Below are 4976 nucleotides of genomic sequence, written 5' to 3' on the forward strand. Positions count from 1 at the left end.
CCCGATGTCCACTAGGTGTCACTGCTGCGCTAAAGTCCGCCGGAGTTCACCTCCTACATCCCAGTGTATGTGAGTGCTATTTTTGCGACACAAATTTTTTTTTAAATTCCGCTGCTTTTCCGAATCCGTCAGGTTTTCCAGCGGCCACGTCCCCCCATTTCTGACGCGTGAAAGCCGGCGCCGATGCGCCAAAATCCCAGGGCAACTCGGCGCAAATTGGAAAAATTCGGGAAACTTGGCGGAAAAAACGCGATTCGGACCCTTAGTAAATGAGCCCCATTGAGCTCGATCTCGGAAAAACCCTATAAATATGGGAAATGTTTTGGAGATTCTTTTCAGGGGTGACAGTGATTCCCTTAATTATTAACCCTATAGGGGATGTCCCACCAGCGATAGAACCCATTAACAGTCACCAGCACCCGATCTGAGCGAGATCTGAGCTGCAGTACCCAGTCACAGCCACAACGAAGTGGATGGCGCCGTCTGCTTCTGGTGTAGTTGCAGTAGCTGCTGACACAGATGATCAGTTTCCCATGGAGATGAAGACATCGGCCGCTGTTACACAGCAGAAGTGTAAATCTCCGGATTTCTCGCCATTTCTACGCGATTCCCTCTTATATTTCATCCTAACAAGGAAATAATGAAAACTCTTCTCTTATCAGCGACAAACGTAACAGCAAATCATTAAAGAACATTTAGTATTTTGTTGATGTGGAGCTGAAGAGCGATCAATATTTATATCCTCTGCATAATTCAGACCCTGTTCATCAAAGGCAAATACCTCACCAGCCGCGACACCCTGGCCATAGGTGCCCGGGATTAACCCATTGTGCCCTGCACACGGACATTGCACAATCTGCCTGTGGGCCTGATACAGGATAAGGGAAACTATTAGTCAGCGATAGATTATATTCCAAGAGACCCAGGAAACATCCTAGGGGTAAAAAATGTGAACGGGCGGGCGGCACGGTGGCTGAGTGAGTAGCGCTTCTGCCTTACAGCGCTGGGGTCCTGGGTTTGAATCTGCTACCTGTGAGTGAATGCAACATCTCTTGTTTAAAGGAATTGTCCAGCATTTGAAATCATGACTGCTCCACCCCCTGCAGAAACAGCTCCCCACCACCTACAGGTTGTATGTGGTATTGCACCTCCCACCTATTCAATTCAATTGGAAGAAAGCTGTAATACCGCACACAACCTGCAAAGAAGTGTGGGAGGTCTTTATTATTGGGGGCTATTTTTGGGAAGAGGGGTGTTTTTTTTGTAGGTGGTTGGTTTGGGGACAATACTGGCTTCTTTGGGGGCCTTTTTGTAGGGGAACTTACTGGAAGTCTGTATTTATTTAGCAGGTCTGGGTTTAAATATAGAGGTAATGCTCTGGTGTTTGGGAGCATGGACTGTTTGATTTTTAATTTTTGGGACTGGTCTAGGGCAGTTAAGTTGAGCTACTATAGAAGTGATGGTTGGCCATGAACATGAGGGGCCACAGATCATCAGGAAAAGTTGTCTTGATGGTCTGGGCTGGATACATCAGCTGTGAGATCAGGATTTCTAGATCAATTTTCACTGTTTAATCAGCTATCAAAGCTGTAACCTAGCAATATCTGGTCAAAATGTTTACACATTCCCTTTAAGAAAGACACAGAGTATAACTGATTACATTTTGGCTGCAGTGAGTCACCACTAGAGGTCACTATCTGTAGATGTGTGCATACATCAGATATGGAGTGCATAGGAAGCTGAATGGATATATATGCAGTGGGCGCCCTCTAGTGGATGTTGGAAGAAGCTTCTTTGACAGAGTAAGGACAGGCTGGACACGTGTCCGGTGGTGGGACGCTGTGGTAGACACCTCGCTGGACAGCAGGGTCTCCATGATTGATTCCCTTTGATCATTGGCAGGTAATCAGAGCCATAGGGATTGGCAGGGAGCGGTCTCCCCCCGGACATGCGGTGCCGCTTCCTCCGCTGCGATCATGAATATTCTCCGTCCGGCGCATTGCATGGACAATCATCAGGATTTCAAATTAAGTGCAATTTACAAGTGTGGAGAAAACATTACCGCGTGACGGAGCAGCCGCAACCAACTCCATTACATCCTGATGAATCAGAGACGCCCGGCCCAGTGTCAAGAGCGAGATCCTAATCAGGTTATGGAGGCGGAGGCGAGGGGAACGCAAAACACATTCTCTGTGGTAAATTAAAGGGATTGTAAGAAGCAACAAAAAAACAAATGTGATCTGATTCTCATCTCCTAATGAAATGCATTAAGCCTTAACCCCTTCACTGCTGAGCTCGCTCCTGCTCTACCCTCCCGGCATCGGCCGTAGAGATGGTGGATGAATACGGATCCTTATCCTGGGATAGAATGAAATATTCCATGAGAAACTGGTCCCAGTATGTCAGGTAACCAGTCCTCATTATGGTGGGTCCAGTGCGCAGGTGAAGGGGCGCTATCCGGTGTCCAGTGCACAGGTGAAGGGGCGCTATCCGGTGTCCAGTGCGCAGGTGAAGGGGCGCTATCTGGTTTACAGTGCGCAGGTGAAGGGGCGCTATCCGGTGTCCAGTGCGCAGGTGAAGGGGTGCTATCTGGTTTACAGTGCGCAGGTGAAGGGGCGCTATCCGGTGTCCAGTGCGCAGGTGAAGGGGCGCTATCTGGTTTACAGTGCGCAGGTGAAGGGGCGCTATCCGGTGTCCAGTCCGCAGGTGAAGGGGCGCTATCCGGTGTCCAGTGCGCAGGTGAAGGGGCGCTATCCGGTGTCCAGTGCGCAGGTGAAGGGGCGCTATCCAGTGTCCAGTGCGCAGGTGAAGGGGCGCTATCCGGTGTCCAGTGCGCAGGTAAAGGGGCGCTATCCGCTGTCCAGTGCGCAGGTGAAGGGGCGCTATCCGGTGTCCAGTGCGCAGGTGAAGGGGCGCTATCCAGTGTCCAGTGCACAGGTGAAGGGGCGCTATCTGGTGTCCAGTGCGCAGGTAAAGGGGCGCTATCCGGTGTCCAGTGCGCAGGTGAAGGGGCTCTATCCGGTGACCAGTGCGCAGGTGAAGGGGCGCTATCTGGTTTACAGTGCGCAGGTGAAGGGGCGCTATCCGGTGTCCAGTGCGCAGGTGAAGGGACGCTATCCAGTGTCCAGTGCGCAGGTGAAGGGGCGCTATCCGGTGTCCAGTGCGCAGGTGAAGGGGCGCTATCCGGTGTCGAGTGCGCAGGTGAAGGGGCGCTATCTGGTGTCTAGTGCGCAGGTGAAGGGGCACTATCTGGTGTCTAGTGCGCAGGTGAAGGGGCGCTATCCGGTGCCAGTGCGCAGGTGAAGGGGCGCTAACTGGTGTCCAGTGCGCAGGTGAAGGGGCACTATCTGGTGTCTAGTGCGCAGGTGAAGGGGCGCTATCTGATGACCAGTGCGCATGGTGAAGGGGCGCTATCCGGTGTCCAGTGTGCAGGTGAAGGGGCACTATCCGGTGTCCAGTGCACAGGTGAAGGGGCGCTATCCGGTGTCCAGTGCGCAGTTGAAGGGGCGCTATCCGGTGTCCAGTGCGCATGGTGAAGGGGCGCTGTACGGTGACCAGTGCGCATGGTGAAGGGGCGCTATCCGGTGTCCAGTGCGCAGGTGAAGGGGCGCTATCCGGTGTCCAGTGCGCAGGTGAAGGGGTGCTATCCGGTGTCCAGTGCGCAGGTGAAGGGGCGCTATCCGGTGTCCAGTGCGCAGGTGAAGGGGCGCTATCCGGTGTCCAGTGCGCAGGTGAAGGGGCGCTATCCGGTGTCCAGTGCGCAGGTGAAGGGGCACTATCCGGTGTCCAGTGCGCAGGTGAAGGGGCGCTATCTGGTTTACAGTGCGCAGGTGAAGGGGCGCTATCCGGTGTCCAGTGCGCAGGTGAAGGGACGCTATCCAGTGTCCAGTGCTCAGGTGAAGGGGCGCTATCCGGTGTCTAGTGCGCAGGTGAAGGGGCGCTATCCGGTGTCCAGTGCGCAGGTGAAGGGGCGCTATCCGGTGTCCAGTGCGCAGGTGAAGGGGCGCTATCCGGTGTCGAGTGCGCAGGTGAAGGGGCGCTATCTGGTGTCTAGTGCGCAGGTGAAGGGGCACTATCTGGTGTCTAGTGCGCAGGTGAAGGGGCGCTATCCGGTGCCAGTGCGCAGGTGAAGGGGCGCTAACTGGTGTCCAGTGCGCAGGTGAAGGGGCACTATCTGGTGTCTAGTGCGCAGGTGAAGGGGCGCTATCTGATGACCAGTGCGCATGGTGAAGGGGCGCTATCCGGTGTCCAGTGTGCAGGTGAAGGGGCACTATCCGGTGTCCAGGGCACAGGTGAAGGGGCGCTATGCGGTGTCCAGTGCGCAGTTGAAGGGGCGCTATCCGGTGTCCAGTGCGCATGGTGAAGGGGCGCTGTCCGGTGACCAGTGCGCATGGTGAAGGGGCGCTATCCGGTGTCCAGTGCGCAGGTGAAGGGGCGCTATCCGGTGTCCAGTGCGCAGGTGAAGGGGTGCTATCCGGTGTCCAGTGCGCAGGTGAAGGGGCGCTATCCGGTGTCCAGTGCGCAGGTGAAGGGGCGCTATCCGGTGTCCAGTGCGCAGGTGAAGGGGCGCTATCCGGTGTCCAGTGCGCAGGTGAAGGGGCGCTATCCGGTGTCCAGTGCGCAGGTGAAGGGGCACTATCCGGTGTCCAGTGCGCAGGTGAAGGGGCGCTATCCGGTGTCTAGTGCGCAGGTGAAGGGGCGCTATCCGGTGTCCAGTGCGCAGGTGAAGGGGCACTATCTGGTGTCCAGTGCGCAGGTGAAGGGGGGCTATCCGGTGTCTAGTGTGTAGGTGAAGGGGCGCTATCCGGTGTCTAGTGCGCAGGTGAAGGGGCGCTATCCGGTGTCTAGTGCGCAGGTGAAGGGGCGCTATCCGGTGTCTAGTGCGCAGGTGAAGGGGCGCTATCTGGTGTCTAGTGCGCAGGTGAAGGGGCGCTATCTGGTGTCTAGTGCGCAGGTGAAGGGGCGCTATCCGGTGT

Source organism: Engystomops pustulosus, chromosome 10 (genome assembly GCF_040894005.1).
Source record: "Engystomops pustulosus chromosome 10, aEngPut4.maternal, whole genome shotgun sequence".
Classification (NCBI taxonomy): domain Eukaryota; kingdom Metazoa; phylum Chordata; class Amphibia; order Anura; family Leptodactylidae; genus Engystomops; species Engystomops pustulosus.